The sequence below is a fragment of the Pongo pygmaeus genome, chromosome 1, assembly GCF_028885625.2.
Source record: "Pongo pygmaeus isolate AG05252 chromosome 1, NHGRI_mPonPyg2-v2.0_pri, whole genome shotgun sequence".
Taxonomy (NCBI): domain Eukaryota; kingdom Metazoa; phylum Chordata; class Mammalia; order Primates; family Hominidae; genus Pongo; species Pongo pygmaeus.
In genome coordinates, this window is record NC_072373.2 from 190,036,184 (window position 1) to 190,052,012 (window position 15,829).

At 52.7% G+C, this 15,829-nt stretch overlaps 1 protein-coding gene across 7 annotated transcripts in view; it reads left to right on the forward strand.

Moving 5' to 3' along the window:
* Window positions 1-605: 605 nt before the first annotated feature.
* The window catches only part of RIMS3 (regulating synaptic membrane exocytosis 3), a 44,996-nt gene continuing 29,772 nt past the window's right edge, over window positions 606-15,829 (forward strand). For 2 of the 7 annotated variants that reach the window (XM_054492941.1, XM_054492958.1), the window contains exon 1: window positions 3,231-3,286. The gene's annotated coding sequence lies outside the window, so the exon portion shown is untranslated. Of the gene's footprint in view, window positions 895-3,230; window positions 3,305-10,042; window positions 10,160-12,485; window positions 12,597-15,829 lie in introns of those variants that run through there. The other 5 variants (XM_054492948.2, XM_054492976.2, XM_054492971.1 and 2 more) reach the window with 5 other exon arrangements.

Below are 15,829 nucleotides of genomic sequence, written 5' to 3' on the forward strand. Positions count from 1 at the left end.
GAATGTTCCCTGGGGGGCAAAATCGCCCCAAGTTTAAAACCATTGCTCTAGAAGTAGAGTGCAGGGGAAGCAGGTTAACTTGGGCTTCAGGGCCGGCTACTCTACTTCCTTCTGTCTCAAAGGGATATTATAAAGTCTTTCTCTTCATACCAGGCACTTGGGCAAGTCTTTTCTCCTATCTGAGCTTCAGTTTTTCCATCTGTAAAATGGACTTGACGTTTGTAAGTCGTTTCTTCTCTTACCATCTGACGTTCCTGGAACTGGTTCAGGGCAGGGCAGGGGGCGCCGCGGTGCCTGTGAGGTCCTGGGAGGTGCCCCAAAGAAAAGGAAGGATGAGAAAGAACAGATAGGGTTGGTGGTGGACAGGGGAGGCCGGGCAGGAGGCAAGAGAGTCCTAGGGACACGGAGAGGAATGAGGCTTCCCCAGACCCCGCTTCTTGGAGGCCTCATTAATGTAGGTCTCCCCCAACCCGGCAAGCCAAACTCCCCGGATTCCCCTAGGCCCCGCCCACCACCGAGGTCCGGCCCACTAGCCCCGCCCATCCACGCGGCCCCGCCCCCAGCAGGCCCCGCCTCCCCTTCGCCTCCCGCCAGCCCAAGCTTGGGCTTTGCACCCGGCGGCGACTGAAAACGGTGGCTGCTGCGGAGCCGGCAGCGCAGGCGGGCGGAGCGGAGCTGCCCCCGTGGTGGCGGGCGATGCCCCCGTGAGCCTCCCTCGCCGCCCCTCCCCGCCCCGCGTGCCTATCCACTCGGAGTCCGCGCCCGCCTGGGGCCGGGCCGCGCCTACTGCCGGGTCCGCGGGGCGGGGTCCCGGGGCAGCACCTGCCCCGCCTTGCGGAGCCGCCTCGGCCTGTGGAGGCCCCCTCCCTGTCTGGACCCCGGCCCCACCTCCGGGTAAGTCAGCAGGCCTTGCTCGCCTGGGAGTGGACGTGGGGAGGGGGCTGCAGAGGTCTGGAGGACCACGGCGGGAGGGGGGCTCTGGCCATGAAGCGCAACGTAGGGATGTTGAGTGTGCAGGGGCGGGGGTGGGGGGATGAACACAGGGTGTGAGAGGGCTCTGGGGAGGGGACTAAGGGATGAAAGAGGGACGTGGGATGTTTGGGGAAGCCTGGCAAATGGGGAAGTGGGCCCAGAGTCTTGAGTTCTTTGCTAATGCTCAGAGCTCCTGGGGCCCTGGTCTTCAACAGCATTGCCTGGCATGGCATTTTTGGAAAGTGCTTAAAATCCCTCCTGGAAAGGGAGCTGGAAGGCAGCCTGCTTTTCTCCCTTCTGCCTGTGCCCTGGTTGAGAAGCAGCCACTTTTTCCTCACAACGTGACACCGCCCCCCCCCCCCGCCCCGCCCCATAAAAGGCTGCTTACTCCAGCCCTGGGGTGGGAAGAGGGGGCTTTGGGAAGCTGGGAAAGCAGTTGGTCAGCAGCATGGTGCAGAGCCCAGGATTCAGTGAGGCTTGGCAGGACCCTTGATGGGCAACTTGGGCATGCTCTCATTCATAGGGAGGAGCTCTTCCCTGACTGGCCGCCTGGGTACCTGGACCCCATGTCCCCATCACCTCTGGACAACTCAGCCCTGAGGAGTGGGTTTCTTCAGTGTCCTGGTCCTGAAAGCTCAGGAAGGATCCTGGAATGGGGTGGGCAATGGCATATCAAGGCTGGAGAATGGGACATTGGCTGGCACTGCCACTTGGGGCCTGTTTCAATGTGGCCCTTCAGGGCTTGGACACCTGGGTGAATATCAGTGTCCAACCCTAGCCCCAGGGGTGTTATCAGGATGCAGGGAAGAGGGCTGCTGCTCCTTTGGTCCTGTCCTCTATCCATGATGACTTCTTAAGTCTGGGTTCCTTGGGTTTGGGGCCTGAAGTCATGGGAGGAGGACTGGGCCTGGTCAACAAGGAGTTAATGAGCCATCTCCCCCACCCCACCATAGTTGCTGCCAGCCACCAATTAGTCTGTAATCAGGCAGCTACCAACTGTCCCTGGGGGCATGTGGGTAGCCTAATGGGGCGTTCTTGTTTGGGGGGCGGGGTGGGTGGGTTGGCAGGGATGTGCTGGGGAGGTGACCCATGCACCCTGTGCTTAAACCAAGCACCATGCCCTTTGTTGTTTGTTTAGGGCCCACAGACCCCTTCCCTGCCTTCTGTTCCTGACTGCCTTGCTTAGGGACTTCCAGCCCTGGGGTTCTACACTTATCCGACCCTTTGCAGGGTATGAAGCCCAGAGTTGGTTAAACTTGGCTTCAAACCCAAGCTCTGCCACTTTCTGGCTGTGTGATATTGAGGAAATCACTTCCCCTCTCTGAGACTCTTTCAGTAAAACAAACCCAGCTGCTATGTGGGTAGCAGGAAGGAGTGAGTGAAATGGTGGATTTGAGCTGCGCAGCACAGTGCCTGGCACTCAGGAGGGCTCAGCAGCTAACTGCTGAACTCATGAGCAACCCCTGTGCCAAGTACTTGCTGGGGCGGGCGTGCAGGAGCCAGGTGCTGAGGATCCAGCAGGGACCACGGTCCCTTCTCCCAGGGCATGTGGTCTGTGTCACTGTCTTAACTATTCTCTCTCCCTCTCTCCTTGCTCAACGACGCTTCTGGTCTCTGGACTTTAATTGGATTTTACTGCGCAGAGCCCAGGCCTAAAGCTGCTACTCTCTGGGCTTCCCAACTTCCTGCCCAGGTGCTGAGCTCTGTGGGGTCTATCAGGGGTCTGGGTGATGTCTGCAGCTGCAGTAGCAGCTGGCCCTTTAAGGAGGGAAGAAAACAATTATCTGGCCTGGGCATTGCATCAGCTGGAGCCTGGAGGGTCCCTGGGGAGGGGGGAGCAGACTGGTGGTTGATTTCATTAGTGCCATGTGAGAACTCTCACCTGCCCCACTCCCCAGCCACAACCTTCTCCCCCAGGCAACAGCTGCCTCGGTGCCTCCTCCCACTCCAGGGGCACCACCTTGGAGAGCTCTCTGTGTGTACCCCCCAGTCAATGTCATGGGCCCCAGAAGAGGAGGGAAGTGTCTCTCACATTGGCCTTTTGCTGACTGTGGCACTGTCTCTCCTGTTAGCAATCTGCTGACTTGGGGTGCAGGGTGTGTCTCCTGTACTGGCATTTTGCTGACGATGGGGGTGTTTCTCCCACACTGGCATTTTGTTGACCCAGGGGAGGAGTGACTTCTACACTGTCCTCTCACTGACAGTGGGGCTGTCTCCTACACTGGTATATCGCTGACCTCACAGAAGAGCTTTACCAGCTGGGGTGTGTGTGAACTGAAGGCGGAGGTTAGAAACAAGTGCTCTCTGGTTGGAGGTGAGCTTGCTGGGAATGGTGAGTCACAGGGGTTGTGTGGTTTGGGGCAGAGGAGAGACCAGGCACTTGGGCATCAGACAGACAGGATTCAAATCTAATGCCTTCCGCTTCCAACCTGTTACCACTTCAGGCAGGTGGCCTCAACTCCCAAGTCTCAGTCTCCTCTGGAAAATAGGAATAATTTATACCCATACTGCTCCACCCCATCTGGAATGTGGTTAGGGAATTAAATGTAGTAACCAGATGTATAGTACCTAGTCCAGGGCTGGCAGGGGGAGGGTGCATACTGTATGATGGTTCCCTTCCCTTTGCAAGTTTGGGCTCTTCATAGCTTGAGCTCAAGAAACCTGGACAAGAAAAGGAGGGTCCGGGAGGAGTGAAGAAAAAAGGAGAAAGAATGCCTGGCCCTCTTGCCTCTGTGGCAGAAGGATGCATTCAGTCCACCAGGTACCTCTGATGTATCAGGCTCTATGAGCCAGGCAGCCCCTGCCCTCACGGAGCTGACATTCTAGTGGGGACATGACCCAGAGCAGGTAATTACACATGGCATGTGTGTAGAAAGGAGGGACTCAGGGGAGCTCTGGAACCTATCACTGAAGTTGCTCTCCTGCCCTCTGTAATCTGGGAAAGGTTCCTGGAGGTGGCGACATCTTAGCTGAGTCATGAAGGGTGCCAAGGAATTGTAGAGGCAAAGAAGAAGGGATGAGGAAGGGGAACTGTGTGCCTGAGGCCCTGGTGATGGTGAGAACAGGCTTGGCATGGTAGAGGGCGGGCAGTGTGGGCAGGCCCAGGACAGCCTGGCCCGATTTCCTAGTCTAGCAGAATACTAAAGACTTGGGAATTTATCCTGAGGCCAATGGCAACCCCTAAAGGGTTTTAAGCAGAAAAGGCAAGATCAGATTTCCCCAGAATGTTAGGGTCTATGGCCCTTAGGCAGAGCCTTCTTGGGAGTGACTTTTTGCCCTCTCCTACCCTTTTCCGTGTGCAGCAGCCTCGGTCCCAGGGAACCAGTTGTTTATGTGGCTGGCCCCAGGAGGGAGGGCAGCCAGTCCCAGTCCCTCCAGCTCCCTGTCTCTGGTCTAAGCTGTATCGTGGCCTTGTTGACGAAGCTAAGCCTTTGGAGCCAGGTTCTCCCAACCTCCCTAGGGAGCCAGAGGGCAAGAGGCAGGGTTTTGCAGCAGGCTGCTCTGTGCTCACATCCCAGCTCTGCAGTTCCTGAGCTGGGTAATCTCTGGGAAGGCATACCCGTCTCTGAACTTCTGTGTCCTCAACTATAAAATGGAGTTGATCATATCTCTAGGAAAAGGATAAAGTGAAATTCCACATGGAAATCATAAACCCTATCTCGATGTCAGTTGGCATTTTTACTCTTGTGTGGGGGCTGACATCAACTCTGGGCCAGGCCCAGGGCTGGCTGGGGATGGGAGTGGGGCTGGTTTCAAGAGTCTGTGGTCACACAGGGCCCTGTGCCTAGAAGGACCCCACACTTAATGTTCTGCTGACACCATCTTAAAATTCTTAGTAACTTTGAACAAGGGGTCCTGCATTTTCATTTAGCACTGGGCTCTGCATATTATATAGCCCCACAAATCGGGTAGGGGTAGGAAGAGGCAGGGAGAGACATGGACCTGCAAACGGTTCCCAAGGATGAGGTGGAGGGCATTACTAACTGTCCCAAGGTGGGTGGGATGTTAATAAGAATAACACTTATTTAGTGCTTACTGTGTGCTAGTTCTCTGCCCATCACTTTACATGCTCATCTTTAAACAGTCCTATGAGGTAGGTACTATTATCATCTCTGTGGTATAGATGAGGAAACTGAGGTGACCTAGCCAAGGTCGCACAGCTATCAAGTGGCAGAGCTGGGATTCAAAACCAGGTTGTCCAACTGCAGAGCAATGCGTTCACCAGGAAGTCTCCACCTAGGAGGAGTGACCACCTGCCCTGGGTTTGGAGGATAACTTGGAGTTTGCCCAAGAGGAAGAAGTGCAGTGGGGAAGGGAGGGCTCTCTCAGCTGGGAAGTGTCCAGGCTAAGGGCATGATGCTTGGCCAGGAGAGGGGGAGCCAAAGCGTGGTGCCTTCTGAGGTTGAGAGAAGGTAACCTTTGCATTTCATGGTCCTGATTTGCCAGGCTCAGAGTCCCTTGTCACTCTGCCCCTAGGTCCTGCTGCTACCATGGCTCCTCAAGTTGCCCCAACCCCTCTTCCCGCTGTTTTGCCCCCTCCCTCCCTACCTCCCGGGTAATCTCGTTTACTTCTCTTGATTTTAATGATCTCTTCTGGGTTGAAGATCTGCAGGTCTGGCTGGGTGCGGTGGCTCACACCTCCTCAAAGTGCTGGTAATCCCAGCATTTTGAGAGGCAGAGGCAGGCAGATCACTTGAGCCCAGGAGTTCAAGACCAGCCTGGGCAACATGGCGAAACCCCATCTCTACAAAAAAATACAAAAATTAGCTGGGCATGGTGGCGCTTGCCTGTATTCCCAGCTGCTTGGGGGGCTGAGGTGGGAGGATCGCTTGAGCCTGGGAAGTTGAAGCTATAGTGAGCCATGTTCATGCCACTGCACTCCAGCTTGGGTGACAAAGCGAGACCCTGTCTCAAAAAAAGAAGCCCCAACAATCTGCAGGTGTGACTGCTTCCTGGCCCACACTTAGATGTCTCACAATCAGCTTCAGTTCAGGTCCAGACCCAGCTCCCGACTCTCCCACCTGCACCTGCTCTGCCTTTAGGGTCCCCGGTTCATCTCTGGCATCGCCATCCTCCCACCTGGTCAAGCTAGAAAGCTGGAAGTTCTCCTGGATACGCCCCTCTTCCCGTCCCACACCCCTATAACCAGTCCTCAACAAGCCCTGTTAGTCCTCCTGAATCTCTGCCTTGAGTCCGTGGACCCTCTCGCTGCCCACCACCCCCTCCAGGCCACCACTGGCTCTCACCTGGGCCACTGTGACAGCTTCCTACCTGGTCTCCTGACATTTGTTCTTGCCCCGCTTTCTTTCATGGTCTTCTTAGGATAAACGTTGGATTGTGTCATTTCCCTGCTTAGGACCCTTCCAAGCCTTCTTGGAATGAAAGCCAGACGCACTGACGCAGTCTCCGAGGCCCTGTGGGATCTGGTCCTTGCCTACCTTTTTGTGTCTTCTTCTGCCACTCTCCCTCAGCTGCAGGACTTCCACACGTGTTGTCCCCAATCCTGGAATGCACGCCCCCTCTTGGGGCCCTGCTAACTCCTACTTATCCTTCAGATAGATACCAGCTCGAACGTCATTTCCGCAGGGAAGCCTAAAAACCAGACAGTAAACAGCACCCTGCTCCAGAAGACCTTGTACTTCTTCATAACATTCAGCACACTCGAATCGCTTTTCCGTCATGTCTATTTCATGCTAGGCTGTGAACTCTGTGGGCTCAGGAATCTGTTTTGCCTCACGCCAGCACATAGTAGGTACACAGTGAGCTGTTGGATGAATGAAGGGACTAGATGAGGAGTGCCGCAGCCTCCTAACTGGTCCCTGCCTCCAGGCCTGCCTTTTCCAGCCCTTTCTCCAAGCAGCCCCGGAACAATCTTTCTGAAACACAGAACTGACCCTTTCACCCCCTGCTACTTAAAATACTTCAATAGCTCCCCGTCACTGACAGGAAAAGGCCTCGGCTTCTTATCATGGTATTCAAAGCCCTTTATGATGTGCGCCTGACTGCCTGTCTTCCCTGCTTCCCCGCCACACTTTGAACTCCAGTCCCTCTAACACACCAGGCTGTTTTGGGTCTCTGCATCTGCACTTGCTGTTCCCTTTGCTTGTAATGCCTCCCCACCCCTACTTTGTCTCCATGGAGAACGTCCTTAATTCTTCAAAATCGGCTCAGCTGCTACCTTCGCTGTGAAGCCTGTGGAGCCCTTCTGCTCCTCCCCAGGCAGAGTTAGCCCACCCTCCCTCTGCCACATCTGTGCAAAGTCTACATCTCTTACTCGCTGTCTCCCACTGCACTGGGCTTCTCCGACGTAGGCACAGTGATTATTTTTTCAAGATTGTTCTTCTGCGTACCTCCGGCTCCCAGCTTCTCTCTTGTCTTAATTAGGTCTTTGCTTATATACAGAAACCCACTCAAACCAGCTTCAGTAATAAAGAAGGGCTTATTACAAGGACAGAAGGGATTCCCTGGAACTAAGGGGAAGGAAAACCATTAGCTTCAGGAAGGCGGGACCTGGAGGGCCAAGGGAACTTGAAGCAGCCATTTTCTGCACCCTGCCTTTCTGTCTCCACAGACTGGATATCTCTGCCTTTTCAGGCACCAAGCCACCTATAGTTCCTGTATTGTGTCCCTCGGTTTCAGCCACATGGAGAGAGAGAACTTGGGGCTTGGCAGATCCAATCCCAAACTCCCAGGAGAGGATCTGATTGGCTCAGAGTGAGGCAGGTGCCCACCCTGGTCCAGTCATCTGTAGCCTACTGGGAAGGATCAAAGAGACATGCAAACATGGTTCTCAGTGCCCCCCTCAGAGAAGGGGGATCTTTGTTAGCTTCCAAAGACATCTCCTGGAATTCTTAGAGTGCCGATGTGGGTGCAGGCAGTTGGGCCTGAGCCCCAAACTTCCATCTGGACAGCAGCTGGAGAAAAAAGGCCTGGAATTGTGACTTAAAGGGAAGTCTTTTCCTGGGCAGCAGTGCTCAGGACAGGCTCTGGAGAACCTGTCAAATGTCATTCAGAGGCCTGAGGAGAGAGAGGGAGAAGAAAGCCTGAATTTTCTCACCTTGCTTTGGAGTGAGGAGAGAGGGAAGAGGAAAGCAGGAACAGGCAGAAGAGTTTTTCCCCACGAAAATCTTCATCCTCCAAGATGTAACTCTTTTTGTCAGTGAAAAACCAAACCATGTGTACCTGACCTTCTCCCTGTCACTCATTCTTGACCTGTATTGATTCTGTTCTTTGTACTTCCCTGGTAATAAACATTTTTTTTAAGCACTTAACTCTGTGCCAGACATTGTGTTCACACATTTCATTTAATCTTCACTCCCTATAAGATGGGTACTATTATGATTCCCATTTTATTTTATTTTTTAAAACATAAAAATTTTATTTTATTTTAGAGACAAGGTCTCACTTTGTTGCCCAGGCTGGAGTGCAGTGGCTTGACCACGGCTCACTGCAGTCTCAACTTCCTAGGCTCAAATGATCCTCCCAAGAAGTTGGGACTACAGGTGCACACCACCATGCCTGGCTAATTTTTTTTTTTTTTTTTTTGAGACATTGTCATATTCTGTCACCCAGGCTGGAGTGCAATGGCATGGTCACGGCTCACTGCAGCTTTGAACTCCTGGGCTCAGGTAATCCTCCCACCTCAGCCTCCCTGGTAACTAGGACCACAGGCTCATGCCACCATGCCCAGCTCAGTTTTGTATTTTTTTGTAGAGGTGGTTTCACCCTGTTGCCCAGATTGGTCTCCAACTCCTGGGCTCAAGCAATCCTCCCATCTTGGCCTGTGAAAGTGCTGGGATTACAGGTGTGATTCACCATACCCAGTCTGTCATCTCATTTTACAGACAAGGAAACTGCAGTTTAGGCATTTACAGGCTAGATTTTAAAGCTCTTCACCTCTTAATCTTGGTGATTTGCTGACTTGTCTGCTTGCTGTTTGGGATTGTGAGGGTCTCACGGGCAGATAGCAGGTTACCATCCTGCCTCTTTCCCCACTGCCCAGCAAGGGCTGCCAACTGTGGGATAGATGGATACAGGTAGAGTAGAAAAGGTGTCTGGGTGGACGTCAAGTCTCTGACGTGTGGATCTCCCCTGTGTAGCTAGCTCTGTGAGTATGGACACGTTTCATCCTTTCTGAGCCTCACATTTCTCATTCAGAAACAGGGATGATAATTCCTGCTCTGAGGCTCATATTAGATGGTGGCAGTTATGACAATTTGTGAATAGGAAAGGACCAAGGAATTTCTGAAAGATTGTTATTACCAGAATAGGCTGTAGCAACAGGGCACTAGCGGGCCACTGTGCCCGAACTCCTGCAAGAGGTGGACAAGCCTAGAGCTTCCCAGTGTGTGGAGTGGGACCGGGGATGACTTTCAGTGCCATTTCTTAACATTGGCTCACATAGTGAGAAAGTTGGTTCCCTTTCAACATTATCAAGTCCAAGATTGTCCAAGGGAGAACGTGTCAGTGTAGTTTCTAGTGTGTCTTTTTTTTTTTTTTTTTTTTCTTTTGAGACGGAGTTTTGCTCTTGTTGCCTAGGCTGGAGTGCAATGGCACGATCTCAGCTCACCACAACCTCTGCCTCCTGGGTTCAAGAGATTTTCCTGCCACAGCCTCCCGAGTAGCTGGGATTACAGGCATGCACCACCATGCCCAGCTAATATTGTATATTTAGTGGAGACGGAGTTTCTCCATGTTGGTCAGGCTGTTCACGAACTCCCAGCCTCAGTTGATCCGCCTGCCTTGGCCTCCCAAAGTGCTGGGATTACAGGCGTGAGCCACCGCGCCTGGCCTCTAATGTGTCTTTAACAACTTTCCAACACTGGTTGCCCTCCCTTTTTAACAGAGAGCTCTCAGGCTAGGCTCAGAACATTGCCTGGCAACTCCATATAGCTAAAACATAATAACATAACTGTTTTTACTGTTTGTTTTATTGTCATTTTCTTTTTATTAAAAGTGATATTGGCTTTCCATTTATAGTAATAACATGGTTTCTATTGAAAATAGTTGCATTAAAGTTAAAAGTGTCAATTTATTTATTTTTATCTGTTTGTTTATTTATCGAAACTAGATCTCACGCTGTCGCTCAGGCTGGAGTGTAGAGGCCTGTTCTTGGCTCACCTCAGCCTTGACCTCCTGGACTCAAGTGATCCTCCCACCTCAGCCTCCCAAATAGCTGGAACTACAGGTGTGAGCCACTGCCCCTAGCCAAAGTGTCAATTTAAAGAAAATAAGTAATAAACAGTACAGGAGTCTGTAGATTTGTTTTGTTTTTTTGTTTGTTTTGTGAGACGGAGTCTCTGTCGCCCAGGCTGGAGTGCAGTGGCACGATCTCAGTTCACTGCAGCTTCTGCCTCCCAGGGTCAAGCGATTCTCCTGTCTCAGCCTCCCAAGTAGCTGGGATTACAGGTGCGTGCCACCATGCCCGACTAATTTTTGTATTTTTAGTTTGACCATCCAGACGGGGTTTGACCATATCGGCCAGGCTGGTCTTGAACTCCTGACCTCAAGTGATCTGCCTGCCTGAGTCTCCCAAAGTGTTGGGATTACAGGCGTGAGCCACCGTGCCCAGCCTAGGAGTCTGTAGATTTGGCAGAAATCATTGAGGTGGCACACACTGTTATGCACTTAATGCAAAATTGGGAAGTGGTATGGGGATGTCAGAAATGTGCACTGTTGACCTAGATAATTTTGAAGGTCCCTTCCACCTGCCCAGCAAATCTAGGGGTCTCCCCCTGCTGCGCTGGCCTGCTTTCCTCTGCTCACCTTGAACTCTGGCTTGGGCTTCTTTTGGAGGATCCTGCCATGATTTCCCTGCAGACAGGAGAATTTGTGCCATTGTTTTCACAACCTGCTTGGGAGCGGGGCTCATGGAGATGAGGTGTCTGGATGTGGTAGGATGCCCCCTCATCTCTGAGGCCAGGACTTGAGACCTCCTGGGGGGAGTAGGGGCTGCACACCCTACAGTTCTCCTGCTTCCTATGTATAACACAGGCCTCAGGGAGGCCTAGGGAGCAGTGAAGCTTTGGGAGCCACAGGTAAGGGCAAGGCTGCCCCTGGGGCTTCATGTCCCAGAGCTTGGGGCTCAGGGACAGTGAAGCAGAAGGCTTCGGAGTCTCATAGGTCCCTCTTCCCCTACTCCCTGCTTTGCCCACCGCTTTGTGCCAACTGCTTGTCCCTGGGAACTCGCAGCAGACCCCAGGTGGCCTCGGAGGACACAGTGGATTTATCCTCAGGGCCCACGAGCAGGGCCAAAGTAGAGAAGGCAGATGGCAAGAAGGGAGGGAAGTCCTGTCTGCCCCATCCCTAGTCCCATGTTCACAATGGGAAGGGTAGCCTGGGTACCAGGAGGATGGAGGGCCTGGGTAGTGTGGAGTGTGTGCTTGTGTGTCCATGGTGAATGTTTGAAGATCTCTGTGAAGGCATAATGTGTGTGTGTGTCCCTGGCGAATGTAGCTAGGTAGCTCACAGATATGTCTGAGGGTCTCTGAGGGCATATTGTGTGTGCACTGTGTGTGTGTGTGTGTGTGTGTGTCTGTGGTGAATGTGTCTTCATGCGATATGTCTGCAGTTCTCTGCGAGGGAGTTTTTCTGCAGCGTGCGAGTTTGTGTGTGTGTGGCAGGGTGTGTTTTGGGTCTGTGTGATGTGTGTGAGTCTGGTAGCTGCATCTCCATGCCATGTGAGTCTGTGGTGCACAAGGTGTGTTTTTGTGTGCATGTGTGTGCTCGAGTGCCTGTCTAGGTGGAATGCCTGCTGGGTGTGGTGTGTGCCTGTTGTTTTGTGTACGTCATCTTTGTACAGCGTGCATCTCGCTCTGTGGCGTGTCGGAGTGGCCAACCGGAGGTGTACGGCTTGCGCGCGGGTCTTTGTGCCCTGAAACGGTCCGGGGGTGGAGAGATTGCAGGGAATGCGTGCACCTCTTTGGGCGGTGTCTGGCCTGGGGCCGAGCCTGTGCTAGGTTTCTGAGGAGGGTCCCCAGGGTGGGCAGCAGGGGCGGGCGGCGCCTTCCGGCTTGGCGCGGGGCTGGTAACGGGAGCCCCTTCCCCCCATGAAATATTGATCCGGCCTCGTCAGCGGCGCGGGGGAGGGGCGGGGAGGGGGGGAGGGGCGGGGAGGGGGGGAAGGGCGGGAAGGGGAGGGGAGGAGAGGGGAGGAGAGGGGAGGGCAGGCGGGGGAGGGACTGGGAGCGAGCCGCCAGCCGCTGTCCGTGGTGCTGCCGCGTCTCCCCCAGCGAGGGTGTAGTTGCTCAGGCGAGAGTGGGCCTGGGAGGGGGAAAGATTGTCCCATCCACTAACACCTTTAGGGGGGGCCCCTGCCTCTCAGGATGAGCCTGCCTGTCCCTTCTGCTATCCCCCATCTAGGAAGGGGGAGCAGAGGAACCAAATGTGTATCTTATTGGGATCCAGTATCCACCAGCTAGGGTGACTATATGGCTGGGTTTGCCTGGCACAGTCTTCATTTTCACCTGCGGTCCGGTGTGATTGTGAGTATTGTCCCTGCTCATTCTCACAAGGGTCCCAGGTGGATGATAAATTATGTGCTCACTGGTAATAAGGCTTTGATCCAAAGACCTTTTCCCAGTCGCCTCTGCTCTGCCCTGGGAGTTCTTCAGCCATGTGGACATGTAAATGTGTGTGTAGTTGCATGTGTGGAAATTGTCCTTCCTGTGCTAGGACTGAGCTGGAATAAGTGCTTCAGAGCCCCGGGCTCCCGCCACAGCCCAAACCCTCCCCAGTGCATCCAGCCCCCTTTTCTTTCAGTCCAAATTCTGCTTTCCATTCCAGCTGTGCTCCTTTCAGGCCTGGGTTTCCCCTGTGCCTTAGGGAGGAGTCAGAGTGCCCCCCTAGCCTCCCTCCTGCATCCTGAGCTGGGCAGGCCTCTTCTCGGTCTCAATATCAGGGTGTTCTAGGGCTTCCAGCTTGGCCATCTGTATATTCATGGCATCTTCTGTGAGTTCCTCTCCTACTTTTCACCATGGACTCTCCCTCCTTCAATTGGCTCCATCTTCCTCCTACCTCTAACTGTGGGTACTACCTCTCAATCTTTCCTCACTCTCTGCTCTCTTCTGGGCATTCTCCTTCTTTTCCACACCCCATTTTTTCTTTGGAGAACACACTCAAATCCTGCCCACTCACCTTGCTCTCCTGAGCGCTAGTGAATTGGCTTACCTGGCCAACACCTGAATGTGGGAGTTGCAGCATTATCTCAGACCCATCGGGACTAAAATGGTGATTCATCTTCTCCTTAAGCCAGGCTTTTTCCGCTAGGACCTCAAGCTCTGCTGATGGCACCTCTCACCCCCATCCTTCCTGTAAATCACCTTGGATTTCATTTTTTCCCTTTTCCCTACTTTGTCCCCTCACTCACTCTAGGCAATCCCCTAACCCCACCCACGACTCCTGGCCCCCTTTCCTCTTCACACCTCACTTTCTGAAGCAGTGCAGCCCTTCTTCCTGCATGGATGTAGCAGCCTCCTGGCTGCTCTTCCTGCTGTCAGGCTTCTTTCTGATTCTGCACTCAGTGTCAGATTGATCTCTGTAAAGCATTACATCTAAATCATGTCAGATTTCACTCCTACAGGATGAAAGCCATGCTTCTTAGCCCCACATTCAGAGCCCTGCACTGGCTGCTCCCAGCCTATCTTTCCAGCCCTCTGTTCCGCAGTTGTACCTACCTCCTCTCCAACTGCACTGCTCTGTTCACCAGCCTCTGAACACAACGTTTTCTTCCTGGGCCTTCCCAGTAGTTGCCACCTCTTTCCTATAGAGCCACCTCTGCCTCTCCTCTCCAAAACCTCACCTATCTTTTGAGGTGCAACTACTGGGGTAATGCCTTTTCTGGTCTCCCCCACCCTGAAGTGTTCACTGTTTCTGCAGAACAACCACAGCAATGTCTCTTCACCTCTCAGTGCCTTGGGTGGTCCATGGACCAGCATCATGGGCATCACTTGGAAGTTTCTTAGAAATGCAGAGTCTCATTGAGTTGTGTCCTCCATAGGCTCCACCTATGACCCATGGATCAGAGCAAGCTCCCCAGGTGATTCACCTGCACATTGCAGTTTAATAAGCACTGGATGGTGTGGTCATTGAGGACGGGATCTTGCTTCTGTTTGAGGAGTCACCTTTGGCCAGGAGTAGTGGTATTCTCCAGTGCCAAGTTTAGCAGCCCCTGTAAGGAGATAGGTGCCACATCTAGCCAGATCCTACAAGCCAAGGGAGGGGCGAATGGTGGAGATGGCTGAGAAGAATGTGTACCCTGGCTGGCCCTTTCCCCCCATAATCTATACCCTGCAAGGCCCCAGAGCTCAAGTTCTGCAAATCTGACTCCAGAAAGTACTTTAGTGACACGAGGAGGAATCAATCAATAAAAAAGCAGTTATCAAGCAGATAGAAGAACTTTTCCCTCTTCACAAAACACACATTGGTGGAAATGCCTGTTACTTTAATGTATGTTTTGAAAAGAAAAATATGTGGTTTTGGTTTTTTTCTTTATTATAACATTAATACAGTTTCTTAAGTAGTAACTTTAGAAAACACAATATGTCACATGGAGAAAATAAAAATGACTCACAGTGCTATAAATACTGCTAATTTAATGTTTTAGGTTGCCATTCATTCATTCTACAAATATTTACTGAGTCCTGCTATATGCCAGACCTGTGCCAGGTATTAGGGATTCAGGGTGAAGACTACGACAAGGTTCCTATTTTTAACCAGCTCACAGCCAGGGGGCGGGGTGTGGGAGACAAGCGCGGAACAAGTTAGGAACAGCAGTGTGTTCATTTCCTAGGGAAGCTGCAATAAAGTGCCACAAACAGGGTAGCTTAAAACAACAGAAATGTAGACTCTCACAGTTCTGAAGGCTACAAGTCGAAAATCAGGTGTTGGCAGGATTGCGTCCTTCTGTGTGCTGTGAGGGAAAATCTGTTCCGTGTCTCTCCTCTGCCTTCTGGTGACAGGTGGCAATCCTTGGCGTTCCTTGGCGCATTGACGCGTCACTCCCATTTCTGCCTCCATCGGCACATGGCACTCTCCCCGTGTCTGTGTTCACGTGGCCGCCTTCCTTTAAGGACACTGGTTATATTGGATGAGGGACCCACCCTTCTCCAGCATGACCTCATCTTAACTTGTCACATCTGCAACGACCGTGTTTCCAAACCAAGTCACATTCTGAGGGACTGGAGGTTAGAACCTCAACAGTTTTTGGGGGGACATAACTCAACTTACAGCACACAGGGACAGTACAAAGGGAGTTATGGGGATTAACCTTATCTGGGAAGACTCTCCTAGGAAATGACCTTCAAATGGATTGAGCCAAGAATAGGGTTTAGCCAGGCAAAGGTGGCAGGACAGACAAGTATGGGGCCACCAGATCATGGGGGTGGGGGCAGAGAAGTGTATGCCAGGCAGACAGGAGACAAAGTGGCTAAGTGACTCTTTTTTTTTTTTTTTTTTTTGACAGAGTCTGGCTCTGTCATCCAGGCTGGAGTGCAGTGTTGCGATCTCAGCTCACTACAACTTCCGCCTCCTAGGCTCAAGCCATCCTCCCACCTCAGCCTCCCGAGTAGCTGGGACTACAGGTGTGTGCCATCACATCAGGCTAATTTTTGTATTTTTTTTTTTAGAGACGAGGTTTTACCATGTTGCTCAGTCTGGTCTCAAATTCCTGGGCTCACACGATTCACCTGCCTTGGCCTCCCTAAGTGCTGGGATTACAAGCATGAGCCCCACGCCTGGCCCAAGGTGGTACTTTTGAGGACTGAAAAGAAGCAAGTGTGGCTGGAATACAGAGTAGGGGCAAGAGGCATGGGATGGGCTGGGAGATAGGAGAGGAAGACAGTCCCCAGGTCACACGGGC